The sequence below is a fragment of the Pinus tabuliformis genome, chromosome 5_2, assembly GCF_031772625.1.
Source record: "Pinus tabuliformis cultivar Carrire ecotype Pingquan chromosome 5_2, CPIR1, whole genome shotgun sequence".
In the NCBI taxonomy this organism is placed as follows: Eukaryota; Viridiplantae; Streptophyta; class Pinopsida; order Pinales; family Pinaceae; genus Pinus; species Pinus tabuliformis.
This window is the reverse complement of record NC_142306.1, coordinates 401,429,499-401,451,746: the sequence shown is the minus strand read 5'-3', so window position 1 is coordinate 401,451,746 and position 22,248 is coordinate 401,429,499. Positions and strand designations below refer to the sequence as shown.

The 22,248-nt window shown below is 34.4% G+C and overlaps 2 pseudogenes; both read right to left on the bottom strand.

Moving 5' to 3' along the window:
- Positions 1–344: 344 nt before the first annotated feature.
- LOC149159201 (polyadenylate-binding protein 4 pseudogene) lies at positions 345–4,089 on the bottom strand (annotated as a pseudogene).
- Positions 4,090–13,494: 9,405 nt separating this feature from the next.
- LOC149159200 (polyadenylate-binding protein 4 pseudogene) lies at positions 13,495–17,237 on the bottom strand (annotated as a pseudogene).
- Positions 17,238–22,248: the final 5,011 nt, after the last annotated feature.

Sequence of the window (22,248 nt, the reverse complement as noted above, 5' to 3'; positions counted from 1 at the left end):
TTTTTTCATGAATGGACCAACATAAACTCGTTCCCCACTGAGACTGATAAATTCTTAACAAAAACATTATTAAACTTTGGCATTTCTATTTTATCGTTCTTGCTGCTCCTTTTTAATGAACGGACCAACATAAACCGTTCCCCATTGATAAACTGACCATTCAAATATTTTATTGCATCTACTGTTTTATCAAGATTCTTAACGAATATTTTAGCTAATACAAAGTTGCTCATCAAGTTTCTTAGCAAATATTTTAGATAATACAAAGTTGCTGATGCTCGGGTCATGGGGTGAGTACATTATCTGAATAGGGTTTCCATTAAGGGGTGTAGAATTCAAGAAACTTAAATCCTCGCTAGCATTTTCAGCCGAGCTGTAATGGACGTAGGCGTATCCAGAGGAGTGTTGGTAATGGCATCTCCGCAGATGTGAACAGTGAGCACCGGGCCAATCCGCCCAAAGAGATCATACATCTGGGCCGCGGTAACATTGGGCTCCAAATCCCCCACATACAGAGATTTAGGTAGTAATTGGTTGTTGTTGCCATTATCAATTGCTAGGTGTTGCTGCGAAACACGGTGTTCTGCTGGTTGGATTTAAATCTTTGCCATTGCTCTTTGCTCTCTGATACTTGGAAAAGCAGAAAGCACAACTTCCCAAATGCCAACTCAATCGAAATAAAAGTCCAAACCCAATTCAACCGAAATACCAGTTAAACCTAAATAAAAACAGAAATCCATCCACGGCTGGTGTAGGTCAAAAATCCGCGGATGGAGAATGAAAACCGCTTATTTCTCTACCGCAGGTGAAGATCACATCGACTTTCCTGAATGTCTTTCTTCACTAGGCATGTGGAGAGGGATAAATATGTGGCGGATCGGATTTTCGAAATAGGTGCAAGGTTTGTTAGGTTTTCTCTTCATTGGTGGGCATCCTAATTTTCATAAGATTGAATAGCAAAATCAATCCTGACAATTCAAAACAGACTGGGAGAAGCATGGTTTCAGGTTTATTAGTTTCTTCATACCCGTGAATACTTGACTAATTAAATAAATATATTATTGAATATATTAAACATTAAAGACTATAAATATATTAATTAAATAAATATGTTATTTAATAGACAAAATATATATAAAATGAAGGATGTACCATGAAGGATATATGGTAACGTCTAGTGATTTATTTTTTAAATTTAAGTAAATTTTTTTTTTTTTAAATCGTTTATTTTTTATTTAATAATATTTTTTCTAATTTTCTTCACTTTTTATATATATTTTTTGAAACTTTATTAATTAATCATTATTTTATTAAAGAAAACTTAATAAATAGAAATATATTTATACAAATTCAATAATAATTGATGGATGAAGTTTGTTTTACCATGAAAGCTCATGTTTAAATATAGCCTTAAGTGCTTTTTCAATTCTATTAGAGCCTTTCTATATAGTTAATATACAATTAAATTTATTTTAGTTTTATACATAATATCGATTTTTCATTAAAAAGAAATATTTTAGGCTCAAACCATAATTAAAATTATTTTAGTTTTTATACATAAGATTACCTTTTCCTCAAAAGAAATATTTTATGCTCAAAGCATAGGCAATGAGAGATGTTGTTAATATAAATCTTCTCTCTCTCAAGAAGCATCTTCTTCCATTAGGCTCTTCCACTTGTTGAGGTATTCTAATACAAGCTTTTCCTCATTATTCAATGTGACAATCATGCCACTAGTTCCAATGGCCCCTTAATAGGGAAGCAAAGTGATCAAACTAATGAAAGTAACAAAAAGATGCCACTGTATAGCTCTATGTGTCATATAATATACAAGAGAATAGTGAAACTACTTGGTATGTAAAAATGCATGAGATAAATTGAGACAAGAGGAACTATTAGGGAGAATCATGAACACCTATTATGTGAATAAGCTTTGAGGGCATTTCTTTATGGCTTTGATCTTATTCGTTAGCTACAATTTGGTTTCTTCTCACAAAATCTATGGGGGATTATCTTGGTAATGGATAAGAATATCTAAGTCATGAAATGGAACATGTAGCATAAAAAATAAAAGGCCTTGTAATTTAAAAAATGTATTGATTTAATTAATAAAAAAAATATAAAATTAAAATTAATTAAGTGATAAAATCTAATGGTATTGGAAACATATATATTACATTTTGCATCACACAAAACATGTCATCATTAGAAAAAGTCAAAATTTAATTAGTTACATGGCTTTTATTAATAGAAATTATATTTTTAGAAAGTCTATTCATATTATTACATTTCATATTTTTTCAATATTATTCATTGTGGAGGTATCTCTAATCATCCCTAATTCCCACAACTGTTATCTAGCACATGCCTTGAAAGTATTTAGCTTTCTTGGTTGGAAAATGATACAGTTGTGGAAACCCTATTATCATTCTTGTTGCCCTTTGCTAAGAAGTTAATGGCCACTTAGAAATAATGTTATAGCTTCATTGGGTGCCCTTCAACTAATTTCAAATTATCTAAATCATATAAACTAATATGATCAATTGTGTCATACCAACGCACAATTAACTTATCATATGATGTAAACATGTAACTAAACCAATTTAGTAATCATCATTTAAATCTAATTAAATAATTAAGTATTTATTCCTTTTCCAAATAGAAACTATTAAAGATTGAAGTTCTTACAAGTTACAGCTAGTGTGGTAGTGAGTAGTGGTTATTATATTCCCCACCTCCTTTTACATGAAAGATAACTAACTCACCTAGAAAGAGGAAAGAAAGATAATTAAATAAATGAGTAAAATATAACTATGATGCAAGACTAAAATCTAGTGCCATGCTAATTGGATGGTTTCGTCTAACGACGCCCATACATGGAGAAAGTGGTAGTAATAGTAGGTTCCCTACCAATTGGATTGTGAGACTTGAATAAATGACTCTGTAACTTTTCACTTCTCTCCTCCTTTGGCTCAGCGAAATCAACATAAAGAAATTTTCCAGCAACAAGTTTTCCATTCATTTCTACCTTAGCTTGCGATGCTTGTAAAAGAGATGAAAATGCCACAAACCCTGAACCTTTACTGTATCCATGAAAGTCTCTCATTACCTTGCATGAAGTGATTGTGCCATAAATAGAGAATAGTTCTTTCAACTTGTTGTCATCAATACTGTCATCCAAATATTTTAAATAAAGATTTAATCCATATTGCCTCCTCAATTCAGATTTCTTCAATGCCCTTCCAACATACCATTCCTTACCATCAATTGTTTTCCCATTTAAATTCTCAACGCAGCTTGCGGCATCATCTCCATTCTCAAAATTAACAAATCCAAAACACTTTGAATTACCTGCGGCATCGCTAATCACTTTGGCACTTGTAATTGGTCCGTACACACTAAAGTAATATCTCAAATCCTCATCATTCATTGACTCTGATAAATTCTTAACAAAAACATCAGTGAACTTGGTGTTTCCATTTTCTCGTTCTCGCTGCTCCTTTTCATGAATGGAGCAACATAAACCCGTTCCCCATCGATAAACTGACCATTCAAATATTTTATTGCATTTTTCACTCCCTCTTCACGTTCATAAATCACAAATCCATATCCTTTGGATTGCCCTGATGCATCTGTTGCAATATTAGAAGAGAGAATGGGCCCACACATAGCGAAAGTACGATAGAAAGCATCTTCGCCTACTGTTTTATCAAGATTCTTTACAAGAATTTTGGCTGATACGAAGTTACGGATGCTGGGGTCATGGGGTGAGTACATTACCCGAATATGGTTTCCATTAAGGGGCGCAGAATTCAATAAACGTAAAGCCTCACTAGCATTTTCAGCGAACCTATAATTGACATAAGCGTATCCCAGAGAAGTGTTGGTAGTGGCATCTCTGCATATGTGAACAGTGAGCACCGGGCCAATCCGCCCAAAGAGATCATATATCTGGGCCTCGGTCACATTGGGCTCCAAATCCCCCACATACAGAGATTTCGGCAGTAATCCATTGTTGTTGCCGTTAGCAACTGCTTGTTGATGTTGTGCAACACGGTGTTCTGCTGGTTGGACTTGATTCTGTGCCATCGCCTCTTTACTCACTGACCCTGGAAAAGCAGAAAGCACAACTTCCTAACGCCAACTCAACGGAAATAAAAATCCAAACCCAATTCAACCGAAATAATCGAAACCACAGCAGGTGTAGATCGCAAAATCAAAACCGCTTATTTCTGTACAACAGGCGAAGATTATATCGATTTTCCACGCTGAAAATAGACTTCAACGCTGAACATTCCACTTCGATTCAATATGGAAAGGTATAATGGTGAGAGTGCCGCACCAATTCTTCTATAAATATGTTTTAGGTTTTCTCTTCATGGGTCGGCGCCGTATTTTTCACAACATTGAATGGAAAAGAAACATGGTTTTACATTTCTTAATTGCCGTGAAACATGGTGTGACGTTGCTTAGTTTTTTCATAACCGTGAATGCTCGAGTAATTAAATAAATATATTAATGAGTAATAAATATATTAGTGATTAAAGAGTATAATTATATTAATTGAATAACACATAAAGAGAATAATTAAATTAATTAAATAAATACGTTATTTAAGAGATAAAATATATATTTAATAAAAAGTGTAATGTAATGTTAGTGATTTTAGTGTTATTTATTAATAATTTTATTAATTAAAATTAAAATTTTGGTTTTTTTTTTCCAATTTTGCTAACATCACTTTAGTTTTACTTTTTATTAATAATAATGGTTAAAATTTATTTCAGATTTATATATTTTTATTGAAATCTAGTTAATTAACGATTATCATGTTAAATCAAAATTAATAAAATTAAATGTGATTATACAAATTGAATAATAATTTATAGATCAATATTCTTTTACGATGAAAGCTCTAGCATAAATAGTCTTAAGCGCCTTTTCATCAAAGGTCATTATGTTTAGTGGTGCCTCTCTACATAATTAATATATAATTTAAATTATTTTATTTTATATATATATATATAAAATATTACATTGCTTTCAAAAGAAATATTTTATGCTCAAAACATAGGTAATGAGAGATGTTAACAAAAATCCTGTCTCCCGAGAAACACCTTCCATTAGGCCCTTCGACTTGTTGATGTATTTTTTAATTACTTAAGAACATAATCAATTTTCTTCACAACTTGAGTGAGTTTCTTCACAAATTGATATGGACCATAGAACTCGGGGCCTAACTTGTTTTTCCCATATATTTTTAACGATAATTGTTTGTAAGGTTTGAAACTTCACATACACCCAATCTACTTAAATTTTATTTCTAAACTACATTGGTCATCTTGCTACTTCGTGCGGTTTCTTGCAATATTTAAGTTTTCCTTTAGTGTTCGAGCAACCTTTTAGTTATCCTCAAATTGATTCTTTATTGTTGGAATTTTTATATTATTTATGGTTAACTCTTTCCATTTAGGGGGTGTATAATCATAGAGAGATTGAAATGACATTAGTTTTATTGAAACGTGATAAGTGGAATTCTACCACCATGGTGTTAGATGTAACTATTCAAACCATTTTTTTGTTAATCTCTTACAAAATGACAGAGATATGCTTCCAAACATCTATCGACAATTTCATATTGGTCACATGTTTGGGGTGGTATGCTAAACTCATGTTGAGGGATGTCCGCATTTGTTTGAAAAAATCTTTAGAAAAGTTTCCTTTAAATTTGGTATCCCTATCACTCACAATGATCTTCGGAAATCCATGCAATTTGTAATTATTTTGGCAATTTGTTTTGCTCAGTTTGATCTCTTGTTCATCTTTCAGTGCGATTGATACAACTACTTTATTTATGAATCGTGGTAATTACTTGTGAATATATATTATATTTCTTTTATCTTCATCAAACAATCACACTTCAGAAATTCAACTAATAACCATGAAATTAAAATGTATTTATCACAATGTGTGAGAGATAGAGATATGTGTGTGATAAGTCCTTTTGTAAAATGAAAAGGTTCGAGTGTATTTAATACCCAATATATACAAGAGACATGTTTCTTAAATAAAATCATATATCTTTGTAAATTAGATTCTAGTAAGTTTTCACACTCTCATATTTGTTAAAGTGTTGAAGATCACGTAAATAATGGTGGCGAGTGACTCTTTGTAAGTACATTTATTTACTTTTTGTTCCTATTACATATTTTATGAAAATACTTGCTTAAATTATTACGAGTAATAACTAATAGTAAATATGTTATTTACCATAGTATGGACTATCAAAGATCTTAATTTTAGGTTTTCTCGTTGATTTCCTTTCTTTTAATTTTCCTTATTTTGTTTTAAAATATCATTTTCTTTCGTGTTTGTACATAATATTATAAATACATCAAGGATTATGAATATTGACAATAATTGCATTCTTCAACACTCCCTCTTAACTTGGTAGGTATTCATAATGATTATCCAAATGTTTTCTATGTACATGATCTTTCTAAAACAAAGGTAAATCTCATCGATAACACCTTTATCTAAGTCAATACCCTTGACCTACATGAGCATCATCATAAATGTGTACCACAACTTTGGTTAGCCCTTGTAAACGATTGTACTTATTCAAATAGTCACCATGATCTGGTGGGTGTCTCACCTCTTGGTACTCTAACTAGTTCAGGGTGGTCATTTCCCACGGTCAAACGGTAGTGAAACCTGTTAGAGCTTGAAATTTCACCTCAGGCTGAGAAAGGTAAACCTCAAGGCAAAATCAAACCACTTAGCCTCGTAGCTAGCCCTACGGGGCTGGAGAGGGCTCTCTTCGATCTATCTCGGTGAAATCTTCAATGGATGAGATGACCAATAGGGTAACACTGCTTTTAGGCTAGTAAACTGATCAAAAAGGTTGATTTGGGGTTTTTAGGGTTTTTGGTGGCAAATTGAGGGGATGGAAATTTTGGGTGCGGGGATTGGACACAGTTTCTGCAGGGGGTTCTTTGGGGCGAGGTAGGAGACAATATTGATGCATTTGATTGAGGTGGATGGTCAGGAATGAGAGGTGAGGAGCTAAGGAGAGCAAACAATAACTTTGAATTCTCCTTAAACAGTAGAAAAATTTGAAATTAAACAAACTTAAAAGCAGAGCATGACAGTCATGAATTCTTACTTCAACACTTCGTTTGCTTAATGTGCAAAAGGAAAAGAAAGGAAATGATTCACATAACACACTTACAGGTACATAGAGAAACACACCATCAATACATGTAACCACAAGAATCCCAAAAAAGACTGCAAAACCCTGGTCTTCCTTAGCCAAAAATTGCAGAGATACAATGAATAATACAATGATAGCTTCTCCCTCAAGGGTCCAACCTTCCAACCCCTGAAAATGACTAAGAAAAATCATAATATAGGCAAGCCAACCTCTTCCCTTACCTCTAGGGGTCGAGCTCATCCTTCTAGGAGCTGTTTCAACTAATTCTAAACTAAGCACTAAAATCTAGGCAGTCAAAACAACTTGCCTCTGTAAGCTAGGAAACCAATTCATTCATTTAATTTTCACCTATCTCATGAATGAATCTTCTAGAAGAGGTACATAAGTGTAAAAGTGTCATAAAAGTACATTAATTACATCAAAGAGGATAATAATCCACCCCAAAAAGTCAAAAAGGGTCAAACTGCGTTTTTCTGTGCTGTACACTGAAATTTGGAGAAATTTGCCTGGCGGGTCGCATGCCTCTGCCTCACAAGTCGCGTGCCTTTGGGACCACTTTTGGGGCACTTCCAGGTGTCCAAATTGAGCAATAGTAGGCTTGTTCGAAAGGTCTGTGAGTCTACTTTCCAACCCAATTGGAATTTCTGAATTTGGTGGTCATTTGCCCCTCAAAAATTGCAATCTCCCAAGACTGCTTTCTGTGTCTCAAAAATGTGGCAGAAAGTCATTTTTTGCTCCTTTTTTGACTTTCTGGAGGCCCAAAACTTCATAAAATCTCAAATCCATTGATAAGCATATGTAACTTCTCATGACAAATCTGGAAATGCTGAGTTTTTGCAAAATGGAGTTGCCAGGATGAAGGGTCGCGCGGGGGGTGAGACCTGTTAATGGACAAAACCTGTAAATTGCCTGAAAAATCAAAATTGACCAAAAATGGTCAAAATTTCTTGGGATTTGTGCTGTGGCTGGGCTATTTAGTGCCTTGGTCCTTCAGTGAAGCCTCGGGCAAGATATGGAGGGGATCAGGCCTCTTTCTCCTTTTTTGTGCCTTGGCCAATCGCCTTTGGAACATTTTCATCTTTGCCTTGCACACATGCATTCGGGCCCAATAGTGGTTTTTCATGTTCCGGAGCAGGCTCAACTTCTGGTGTTGACTCATGGTCATCACTTTGCTCATAATCGGTTTCGGTTTCTGACATGGTTTCAAGAGCAAAGTGGCTGAAATGTACTGTTGTTTCTGCTTTGAAAACTGCTGATTAAAATGTTGTTTTAAGGGGACAAGGAGCATGAGGGAAATGTTAGGGGAGGGACACTTTTAAAGGGAAAATGGGAATAAATATATAAAACAGGGATTCAAGGGAAAAAACATTGCAAAAATCATTGCATATGCATAATTATATACATTGTTTACATGGGTATAATGAGAGGTAGGGTTAGAGGTTGATTCTTCGTTTTTTAGGAAAAAGGGGTAGGGTTTAGGGTTTTCACATATTTGGAAGGGAAATTTACATAGAATGATAAGGAATATGAAATGGGAGATGGAAGAAAAATGAGAACAATGGGATACCTCAAAACAACATATAAAACCCTAGCAATTTGACAACTTCAAACCAAAAGCACAATGGATACTTTCACTTGCAAATGGAGACTTTTACAAATACAATCATGACCTTCTTGAACTATAGCAAGCAATAATTTTTTATGATGGAGGGCCTACCTTGCAAAATTTGGCAATTTGTGGTTCCTTGGCAGCTTGCTGGCAATTTTCTGTGGAGGAAACACTGATGGGTCGCGCGCACTGCCCAACGGGTCGCGCGCCCTCAACGGATCGCGCCTGTGTAATTTTTACACTGCTGGAGGTGCCCTGACGGGTCGCGCGCCAGGCTCAACGAGTCGCGCTATGGCAGGAGGATTTTCAAGACCTTCCCGGTGTCAGAATCAGGTGCAGGATAGCTCGTTGGAAAGGTCTTTGAGTCTACTTTCTAACTCAACTAGAATTTTTCGATTTGGAGTTCATTTTCCTTGTCAAAAATAAAACCTCCCAAGACTGGTCAAAAAGTGCCAAATGAGGTTGCCTCAAGGAAGAGTGTTGTTGCAGTCAACCTTTGAATGCCTTCCTCAACCCCAAATTTAGCTCATGATAGCTCATTGGAAAGCTATTTGTGTATAGTTATCATTTTACCCATCAAACAAATCATTTGGCCAACCAATCTAGGAGAAAACTTGATTTTCCCAAGGTCACTTCTGAGGTGTCTTTGATTCTCCTGAGGCAACGGTATTCTTGACATTTCTCTCAAACCATGACACCTGTGCAAAAAGTGAAGGAGGTTTTTCTTCTTTGGCATGTTGTGGAAAAAAAAATCTCTCAGGTTTTCAAAATTCATCTTTTATTGCTCTGGAACATCATTTGAGTGTGACTTGTCCCGATGTGTGAAACAAGGAATTTTGTCGAAATGGAGCGAAATGAAGGGGATAGGGGGCTTATAAATTCTTGGGGAAATTTTTGGGAGTGGGGAGGGATGTTAGGAAGTAGGGGAAAGTGGAATCTCAGAGATTGAGCGAGGGAAAGGGGTCCAAAAGGGCAAAACACAGGCCCAACCTAGAAAATTGCCAGGTTGTAGCTAGAAACTAGGGTTTGTGCCAAAATGAGGAATTTGGGGGATATAAGGGATGGGAAGCATTTGGTAAGGTACTTTAAGGATAGGGGAAGGTGTATGAACATCAGGATACAAGTTTTGCCGATGATTTGACCGTCCAAGAGAAATTGGCTTTCAAAACCCTAGGAGAGGGAAATGACCTTGCCAAGGCACAACTGAAGCATGAACAAGGTGTACAATGACTCATTAGACACTGAGATGGTAATGAAAACCCTATGAATGATGATAGACTCAGATGAATGGTGACATGGACCGACATTTGGAGAACTCTAGAAGGAGTTAAAGCAAACCCTAGACCTAATGCCTAGTGACCAAATTTTGTTTGAAAACTCTTTGAAATGATAAAATTTGACTTGGAAACTCTAAGACCACTTTGTAAGAGCATATTTGATCACTGGAGGAAGGCTGGAAAGACTGACACTAACAAAACCCATGTCCCAAATCCAAAGGCCTCTCTGTAGGCCATGATATTGAACAGGTAACCACTCCACAAGTGTCTAGGCCCCATATAACATTTCTTTCAAGAATATTCATCTCTCATGCTATTTTACCAACAACTAGATTCATGCTCCTATTGCAACCAATAGTCTGAGCCATAGCCTTGTTATCCACCGATAAATAGTGTGAGTCAAGTTCCTGTTATTACCAACATTTTGAGGCATACCCCTATTGATGTCACAACAATGTTCCCTCTCACTGAGAAAGGAGTTATTCACTAGTCCATGTTTGTGTCTGAAATATACAAACTTTTCCTGAGAGAAAGGCTTTGTGAGAATGTCATCCATCTGCTCATTAATGGAGACATACTAGAGCCTCACCACTCCCTTATGTACCATATCACGAATAAATTGGTACTTGATATTAATATGTTTTATCGTAGCATGAAACACTATATTGTTTGTGAGCTTCACATAGCTTTGACTATGACAAAACAAAATAGTCGATTCAAGCATCTGGTCGAACAAGCCACATTGTAGCTTATGAATCCATACTCCTTCACAATGTGCAACAAGCTACAATATACTTTGCTTCTGTAGTACCAAGTTCAAAAAAGGTGTACTTTTTGTAATGCCCTGTAATAATAATAATAATAATAATAATAATAATGTTTCTGATAAATGAAAAAACATAAACGATGCAGTAATTAGAATGAATAAGAAAAGTCAGTAGGATAACAAGGCCAAAGAGATGGTACATATATAATAGCAAGATTAATAAAATAGATGATCTATGTGTGTGTGTTTGTGTCTATATATATATTTAATGTAAGGGGTACATATAAATGAGTGGTAGAAGAGTGGATACAAATAGTAAAACATAGATAAATAAAGATATGATATAATGATCAAAGAATAAATGAATGAAAGAATGCTTCTCATCTCGTTTTTCAACATTAAATAGAACCCACTATTCTAAAATTGGTAAGGGGATTGGAAAGAGATCCACATGTTCACAATCCATGTGTCTGTTATGAATCCAACTCACAAAAAGATAGAAAATATAAATCAACGTCTTAAGATTCAGCCTCTTCGTGGGGGAACCTCCTTTACATTACGATACAAATGACAAGACCTCCTTTCTAGATATAGGAGTCTAAGGGGTCATAATATAATTAGAGCCGACATAACAACAATAATGTAAGGGCACAATAATAATAATAGTGGGCTTCTATGGGGAACAATAATAACAATATGGGGACTACATGGGAAAAACAATATAATAAGGGGGTTATACTAATAACAATAAGGGGTTACACTAGTAGTATAGGGACCTAACATGCCCCTCTCCTTCAAAAAGTGTTGTCCTCAATGCTTGAGTAGTTCTTGATGCTTTTGTATAAAATATTTGTCCTCCCATGTGGAATATTCAGCAGGTAAGTTGTTCCACTTGATAAGATACTCTGAAATTGATCGATTTCATAGATGTAAGGTTCTTGTTTCTGTGACTGCTCCAGGATCCAATATGATTTTTCCTTCCTCGTCAAGTTTTGGCAATATTGTTTGAACTGAGATGTTTTGCAACTTTTGAATGAGTGGCCACACTTCTTCGTCCTTCTTACATTCATACCTTGTTTCGTTTATCCAATTTGGTTGGATAATAGAAATGGCACACAACAATGCTTCTAGATATTTCATAACATTTGGTATCAAAGCTTTGGATTCTAGGGTTTCGTTGCTCCAAACAGGTCATCGTGGCATTTTCGATATAACTTTTTTCTGCAATGTGTCAGAAGCTAAAAAAGTAACCCATTTGAGACGAAATACCTCTAAAATTAGGCTTAGGTGGGTTTTTAATGGATATGTATGGATCTTGAATACAATGAACCACACTATTTAAAAAAAAACATATAATGAAAATTAAATTTGCTAGGAAAATATTTTTTTTAAGAAATAATATCATTACAAAAAGAATTGTTAAAAAAAATACAACAACAGACAAACTATTGAAAATTAAATTTCCTAGAAAGAAATTATTTTAAAAATTATATCTTTACAAAACCAATAAAATTAGAATTTATATATATATATAATTAAATTTGCTAGAGAGAAGCTTTTTAGAAATAATATCATTACAAAAACTATAAATATCCAATAATACTAATATTTTTTTGATTAAAAAAAAATATCTAAACACACACACAAACACATATTACTTGATGGTTATAAAAGAGGATAGCTAAATTAGAAACCACTCACAGGCAAGATGTGTAAGTTATAGCTATAAGAAAATGATGGATTATGTTGCACTGCCAATTGGATTAAGTAACTTAGGTGATGAGATTGTAGCATTTATGTTCTCACATCTTTTAGCTTAGCCCAAGCAACATAAATAGGTTTTCCAGAAACAACTTTTCCATTCATTTCTATGATAGCTAGGCATGCTTGAAAAGGAGATGAGAATGCCATAAATCCTGAACATTCACTGTGTCCATTAAAGTCCTCCATTACCTTGGATGAAACAATTGTGCCATAAATAGAGAACAACTCTCTCAACTTGTTATCATCAATATTATCATCCAATACTTTAAATAAAGATTTGTTCCATATTTACAACATACCATTACTTGCCTTAAATTTTCTTTCCTTTAAATTCTGGAAGGAATTTGCTGCATCATCTACATTCTCAAAATTAGAAAATACAAAACACTTTTGAATTTCCTGTACACACCAAACTAATATCTCAAATCCTCATCATTCCTCATCATTCATTGAGTCTGATAAATTCTTAACAAAAACATTATTAAACTTTGGCATTTCCATTTTATCGTTCTGGCTGCTCCTTTTTCATGAATGGACCAACATAAACTCGTTCCCCACTGAGACTGATAAATTCTTAACAAAAACATTATTAAACTTTGGCATTTCTATTTTATCGTTCTGGCTGCTCCTTTTTAATGAATGGACCAACATAAACCCGTTCCCCATTGATAAACTGACCATTCAAATATTTTATTGCATCTACTGTTTTATCAAGATTCTTAACGAATATTTTAGCTAATACAAAGTTGCTCATCAAGATTCTTAACAAATATTTTAGATAATACAAAGTCGCTGATGCTCGGGTCATGGGGTGAGTACATTATCCGAATAGGGTTTCCATTAAGGGGTGTAGAATTCAAGAAACTTAAAGCCTCGCTAGCATTTTCAGCCGAGCTGTAATGGACGTAGGCGTATCCAGAGGAGTGTTGGTAATGGCATCTCCGCAGATGTGAACAGTGAGCACCGGGCCAATCCGCCCAAAGAGATCATACATCTGGGCCGCAGTAACATTGGGCTCCAAATCCCCCACATACAGAGATTTAGGTAGTAATTGGTTGTTGTTGCCATTATCAATTGCTAGGTGTTGCTGCGAAACACGGTGTTCTGCTGGTTGGATTTAAATCTTTGCCATTGCTCTTTGCTCTCTGATACTTGGAAAAGCAGAAAGCACAACTTCCCAAATGCCAACTCAATCGAAATAAAAGTCCAAACCCAATTCAACCGAAATACCAGTTAAACCTAAATAAAAACAGAAATCCATCCACGGCTGGTGTAGGTCAAAAATCCGCAGATCGAGAATGAAAACCGCTTATTTCTCTACCGCAGGTGAAGATCACATCGACTTTCCTGAATGTCTTTCTTCACTAGGCATGTGGAGAGGGATAAATATGTGGCGGATCGGATTTTCGAAATAGGTGCAAGGTTTGTTAGGTTTTCTCTTCATTGGTGGGCATCCTAATTTTCATAAGATTGAATAGTAAAATCAATCCTGACAATTCAAAACAGACTGGGAGAAGCATGGTTTCAGGTTTATTAGTTTCTTCATACCCGTGAATACTTGACTAATTAAATAAATATATTATTGAATATATTAAACATTAAAGACTATAAATATATTAATTAAATAAATATGTTATTTAATAGACAAAATATATATAAAATGAAGGATGTACCATGAAGGATATATGGTAACGTCTAGTGATTTATTTTTTAAATTTAAATTTTTTTTTTTTTAAATCGTTTATTTTTTATTTAATAATACTTTTTCTAATTTTCTTCACTTTATATATATATTTTTTTGAAACTTTATTAATTAATCATTATTTTATTAAAGAAAACTTAATAAATAGAAATATATTTATACAAATTCAATAATAATTGATGGATGAAGTTTGTTTTACCATGAAAGCTCAAGTTTAAATATAGCCTTAAGTGCTTTTTCACTTCTATTAGAGCCTTTCTATATAGTTAATATACAATTAAATTTATTTTAGTTTTATACATAATATCAATTTTTCCTTAAAAAGAAATATTTTAGGCTCAAACCATAATTAAAATTATTTTAGTTTTTATACATAAGATTACCTTTTCCTCAAAAGAAATATTTTATGCTCAAAGCATAGGCAATGAGAGATGTTGTTAATATAAATCTTCTCCCTCTCAAGAAGCATCTTCTTCCATTAGGCTCTTCCACTTGTTGAGGTATTCTAATACAAGCTTTTCCTCATTATTCAATGTGACAATCATGCCACTAGTTCCAATGGCCCCTTAATAGGGAAGCAAAGTGATCAAACTAATGAAAGTAACAAAAAGATGCCACTGTATAGCTCTATGTTTCATATAATATACAAGAGAATAGTGAAACTACTTGGTATGTAAAAATGCATGAGATAAATTGAGACAAGAGGAACTATTAGGGAGAATCATGAACACCTATTATGTGAATAAGCTTTGAGGGCATTTCTTTATGGCTTTGATCTTATTCATTAGCTACAATTTGGTTTCTTCTCACAAAATCTATGGGGGATTATCTTGGTAATGGATAAGAATATCTAAGTCATGAAATGGAACATGTAGCATAAAAAATAAAAGGCCTTGTAATTTAAAAAATGTATTGATTTTAATTAATAAAAAAATATAAAATTAAAATTAATTAAGTGATAAAATCTAACGGTATTGGAAACATATATATTACATTTTGCATCACAAAAAACATGTCATCATTAGAAAAAGTCAAAATTTAAATAGTTACATGGCTTTTATTAATAGAAATTATATTTTTATAAAGTCTATTCCTATTATTACATTTCATATTTTTTCAATATTATTCATTGTGGAAGTATCTCTAATCATCCCTAATTCCCACAACTATTATCTAGCACATGCCTTGAAAGTATTTAGCTTTCTTGGTTGGAAAATGATACAGTTGTGGAAACCCTATTATCATTCTTGTTGCCCTTTGCTAAGAAGTTAATGGCCACTTAGAAATAATGTTATAGCTTCATTGGGTGCCCTTCAACTAATTTCAAATTATCTAAATCATATAAACTAATATGATCAATTGTGTCATACCAACGCACAATTAACTTATCATATGATGTAAACATGTAACTAAACCAATTTAGTAATCATCATTCAAATCTAATTAAATAATTAAGTATTCATTCCTTTTCCAAATAGAAATTATTAAAGATTGAAGTGCTTACAGGTTACAGCTAGTGTGGTAGTGAGTAGTGGTTATTATCTTCCCCACCTCCTTTTACATGAAAGATAACTAACTCACCTAGAAAGAGGAAAGAAAGATAATTAAATAAGTGAGTAAAATATAACTATGATGCAAGACTAAAATCTAGTGCCATGCTAATTGGATGGTTTCGTCTAACGACGCTTATACATGGAGAAAGTGGTAGTAATAGTAGGTTCCCTACCAATTGGATTGTGAGACTTGAATAAATGACTCTGTAACTTTTCACTTCTCTCCTCCTTTGGCTCAGCGAAATCAACATAAAGAAATTTTCCAGCAACAAGTTTTCCATTCATTTCTACCTTATCTTGCGATGCTTGTAAAGGAGATGAAAATGCCACAAACCCTGAACCTTTACTGTATCCATGAAAGTCTCTCATTACCTTGCATGAAGTGATTGTGCCATAAATAGAGAATAGTTCTTTCAACTTGTTGTCATCAATACTGTCATCCAAATATTTTAAATAAAGATTTAATCCATATTGCCTCCTCAATTCAGATTTCTTCAATGCCCTTCCAACATTCCATTCCTTACCATCAATTGTTTTCCCATTTAAATTCTCAACGCAGCTTGCGGCATCATCTCCATTCTCAAAATTAACAAATCCAAAACACTTTGAATTACCTGCGGCATCGCTAATCACTTTGGCACTTGTAATTGGTCCGTACACACTAAAGTAATATCTCAAATCCTCATCATTCATTGACTCTGATAAATTCTTAACAAAAACATCAGTGAACTTGGTGTTTCCATTTTCTCGTTCTCGCTGCTCCATTTTCATGAATGGAGCAACATAAACCCGTTCCCCATCGATAAACTGACCATTCAAATATTTTATTGCATTTTGCACTCCCTCTTCACGTTCATAAATCACAAATCCATATCCTTTGGATTGCCCTGATGCATCTGTTGCAATATTAGAAGAGAGAATGGGCCCACACATAGCGAAAGTGTGATAGAAAGCATCTTCGCCTACTGTTCTATCAAGATTCTTTACAAAAATTTTAGCTGATACAAAGTTACGGATGCTGGGGTCATGGGGTGAGTACATTACCCGAATATGGTTTCCATTAAGGGGCGCAGAATTCAATAAACGTGAAGCCTCACTAGCATTTTCAGCGAACCTATAATTGACATAAGCGTATCCCAGAGAAGTGTTGGTAGTGGCATCTCTGCATATGTGAACAGTGAGCACCGGGCCAATCCGCCCAAAGAGATCATATATCTGGGCCTCGGTCACATTGGGCTCCAAATCCCCCACATACAGAGATTTCGGTAGTAATCGATTGTTGTTGCCGTTAGCAACTGCTTGTTGATGTTGTGCGACACGGTGTTCTGCTGGTTGGACTTGATTCTGTGCCATCGCCTCTCTATTCACTGACCCTGGAAAAGCAGAAAGCACAACTTCCTAACGCCAACTCAACGGAAATAAAAATCCAAACCCAATTCAACCGAAATAATCGAAACCACAGCAGGTGTAGATCGCAAAATCAAAACCGCTTATTTCTGTACAACAGGCGAAGATTATATCGATTTTCCACGCTGAAAATAGACTTCAACGCTGAACATTCCACTTCGATTCAATATGGAAAGGTATAATGGTGAGAGTGCCGCACCAATTCTTCTATAAATATGTTTTAGGTTTCTCTTCATGGGTCGGCCCCGTATTTTTCACAACATTGAATGGAAGATAAACGTGGTTTTACATTTCTTAATTGCTGTGAAACATGGTGTGACGTTTCTTAGTTTTTTCATAACCGTGAATGATCGAGTAATTAAATAAATATATTAATAAGTAATAAATATAGTAGTGATTAAAGAGTATAATTATATTAATTGAATAACACATAAAGAGAATAATTAAATTAATTAAATAAATAAGTTATTTAAGAGATAAAATATATATTTAATAAAAACTGTAATGTAATGTTAATGATTTTATTGTTATTTATTAATAATTTTATTAATTAAAATTAAAATTTTGGTTTTTTTTCTCCAATTTTGCTAACATTACTTTAGTTTTGCTTTTTATTAATAATAATGGTTAAAATTTATTTCAGATTTATATATTTTTATTGAAATCTAGTTAATTAACGATTATCATGTTAAATCAAAATTAATAAAATTAAATGTGTTTATACAAATTGAATAATAATTTATAGATCAATATTCTTTTACGATGAAAGCTCTACCATAAATAGTCTTAAGCGCCTTTTCACCAAAGGTCATTATGTTTAGTGGTGCCTCTCTACATAATTAATATATATATATATATATATATATATATATATATATATATATATAAGATTACATTGCTTTCAAAAGAAATATTTTATGCTCGAAGCAGAGGTAATGAGGGAAGTTAACAAAAATCCTCTGTCTCCCGAGAAACACCTTCCATTAGGCCCTTCGACTTGTTGAGGTATTTTTTAATTACTTAAGAACATAATCAATTTTCTTCACAACTTGAGTGAGTTTCTTCACAAATTGATATGGACCATAGAACTCGGGGCCTAACTTGTTTATCCCATATATTTTTAACGATAATTGTTTGTAAGGTTTGAAACTTCACATACACCCAATCTACTTAAATTTTATTTCAAAACTACATTGGTCATCTTGCTACTTCGTGCGGTTTCTTGCAATATTTAAGTTTTCCTTTAGTGTTCGAGCAACCTTTTAGTTATCCTCAAATTAATTCTTTATTGTTGGAATTTTTATATTATTTATGGTTAACTCTTTCCATTTAGGGGGTGTATAATCATAGAGAGATTAAAATGGCATTAGTTTTATTGAAACGTGATAAATGGAATTCTACCACCATGGTGTTAGATGTAACTATTCAAGCCCTTTTTTTGTTAATCTCCTACAAAATGACAGAGATATGCTTCCAAACATCTATCGACAATTTCATATTGGTCACATGTTTGGGGTGGTATGCTAACCTCATGTTGAGGGATGTCCTCATTTGTTTGAAAAAAGCTTTAGAAAAGTTTCCTTTAAATTTGGTATCCCTATCACTCACAATGATCTTCGGAAATCCATGCAATTTGTAATTATTTTTGCAAAATATTTTGGCAATTTGTTTTGCTCAGTTTGATCTCTTGTTCATCTTTCAGTGCGATTGATAAAACTACTTTATTTATGAATCGTGGTAATTACTTGTGAATATATATTATATTTCTTTTATCTTCATCAAACAATCACACTTCAGAAATTCAACTAATAATTATGAAATTAAAATGTATTTATCACAATGTGTGAGAGATAGAGATATGTGTGTGATAAGTCCTTTTGTAAAATGAAAAGGTTCGAGTGTATTTAATACCCAATATATACAAGAGACATGTTTCTTAAATAAAATCATATATCTTTGTAAATTAGATTCTAGTAAGTTTTCACATTCTCATATTTGTTAAATTGTTGAAGATCACGTAAATAATGGCGGCGAGTGACTCTTCGTAAGTACATTTATTTACTTTTTGTTCCTATTACATATTTTATGAAAATACTTGCTTAAATTATTACGAGTAATAACTAATAGTAAATATGTTATTTACCATAGTATGGACTATCAAAGATCTTAATTTTAGGTTTTCTCGTTGATTTCATTTCTTTTAATTTTCCTTCTTTTGTTTTAAAATATCATTTTCTTTCGTGTTTGTACATAATATTATAAATACATCAAGGATTATGAATATTGACTATAATTGCATTCTTCAACACTCCCTCTTAACTTGGTAGGTATTCATAATGATTATCCAAATGTTTTCTATGTACATGATCTTTCTAAAACAAAGGTAAATCTCATCGATAACACCTTTATCTAAGTCAATACCCTTGACCTACATGAGCATCATCATAAATGTGTACCACAACTTTGGTTAGCCCTTGTAAACGATTGTACTTATTCAAATAGTCACCATGATCTGGTGGGTATCTCACCTCTTGGTACTCTAACTAGTTCAGGGTGGTCATTTCCCACAGTCAAACGGTAGTGAAACCTGTTAGAGCTTGAAATTTCACCTCAGGCTGAGAAAGGTAAACCTCAAGGCAACATCAAACCACTTAGCCTCGTAGCTAGCCCTACGGGGCTGGAGAGGGCTCTCTCCGGTCTATCTCAGTGAAATCTTCAATGGATGAGATGACCAATAGGGTAAAACTGATTTTAGGCTAGTAAACTTATCAAAAACGTTGATTTGGGGTTTTTAGGGTTTTTGGTGGCAAATTGAGGGGATGGCAATTTTGGGTGCGGGGATTGGACACAGTTTCTGCAGGGGGTTCTTTGGGGCGAGGTAGGAGAAAATATTGATGCCTTTGATTGAGGTGGATGGTCAGGAATGATAGGTGAGGAGCTAAGGAGAGCAAACAATAACTTTGAATTCTCCTTAAACAGTAGAAAACATTGAAATTAAACAAACTTAAAAGCAGAGCATGACAGTCATGAATTCTTACTTTAACACTTCGTTTGCTTAATGTGTAGAAGGAAAAGAAAGGAAATTATTCACATAACACACTTACAGGTACATAGAGAAACACACCATCAATACATGTAACCACAAGAATCCCAAAAAAGACTACAAAACCCTAGTCTTCCTTAGCCAAAAATTGCAGAGATACAGTGAATAATACAATGATAGCTTCTTCCTCAAGAGTCCAACCTTCCAACCCCTGAAAATGACTAAGAAAAATCATAATATAGGCAAGCCAACCTCTTCCCTTGCTTCTAGGGGTCGAGCTCATCCTTCTAGGAGCTGTTTTAACTAATTCTAAACTGAGCACTAAAATCTAGGCAGTCAAAACAACTTGCCTCTATAAGCTAGGAAACCAATTCATTCATTTAATTTTCACCTATCTCATGAATGAATCTTCGAGAAGAGGTACATAAGTGTAAAAGTGTCATAAAAGTACATTAATTACATCAAAGAGGATAATAATCCACCCCAAAAAGTCAAACAGGGTCAAACTGCGTTTTTCTGAGCTGTACACTGAAATTTGGAGAAATTTGCCTGACGGGTCGCGTGCCTCTGCCTGACGGGTCCCGCGACTTTGGGACCACTTTTGGGGAACTTCCAGGTGTCCAAATTGAGCAAGAGTAGGCTTGTTCGAAAGGTCTGTGAGTCTACTTTCCAACCCAACTTGAATTTCTGAATTTGGTGGTCATTTTCCCCTCCAAAATTGCAATCTCCCAAGACTGCTTTCTGTGTCTCAAAAATGTGGTAGAAAGTCATTTTTTGCTCATTTTTTGACTTTCTGGAGGCCCAAAACTTCATAAAATCTCAAGTCCATTGATGAGCATATGTAACTTCTCATGAAAAATCTGGAAATGCTGAGTTTTTGCAAAATGGAGTTGCCAGGATGAAGGGTCGCGTGGGGGGTGAGACCCGTTAATCGACAAAACCTGTAAATTGCCTGAAAAATCAAAATTGACCCAAAATGTTCAAAATTTCTTGGGATTTGTGCTGTGGCTGGGCTATTTAGTGCCTTGGTCCTTCAGTGAAGCCTCGGCCAGGATATGGAGGGGATCAGGCCTCTTTCGGGCCCAATAGTGGGTTTTCATGTTCCGGAGCAGGCTCAACTTCTGGTGTTGACTCACAGTCATCACTTTGCTCATAGTCGGTTTCGGTTTCTGACATGGTTTCAAGAGCAAAGTGGCTGAAATGTACTGCTGTTTTTGCTTTGAAAACTGCTGATTAAAATTCTGTTTTAAGGGGACAAGGAGCACGAGGGAAATGTTAGGGAAGGGACACTTTTAAAGGGAAAATGGGAATAAATATATAAAACAGGGATTCAAGGGAAAAAACTTTGCAAAAATCATTGCATATGCATAATTATATACATTGTTTACATGGGTATAATAAGAGGTAGGGTTAGGTCTTGATTCTTCATTTTTTAGGGAAAAGGGGTAGGGTTTATGGCTTTTCACATATTTGGAAGGGAAATTTACATGGAATGATAAGGAATATGAAATGGGAGATGGAAGAAAAATGAGAACAATGGGATACCTCAAAACAACATATAAAACCCTAGCAATTTGACAACTTCAAACCAAAAGCACAATGGAGACTTTCACTTGCAAATGGAAACTTTTACAAATACAATCATGACCTTCTTGAACTGTAGCAAGCAATAATTTTTTATGATGGAGGGCCTACCTTGCAAAATTTGGCAATTTGTGGTTCCTTGGCAGCTTGCTGGTAATTTTCTGTGGAGGAAACACTGATGGGTCGCGCGCACTGTCCAACGGGTCGCGCGCCCTCAACGGGTGCGGCTGTGTAATTTTTACACTGCTGGAGGTGCCCTGACGGGTCGCGCGCCCTCAACGGGTCACGTGCCAGGCTCAACGGGTCGCGCTTTTGCAGGAGGATTTTGGA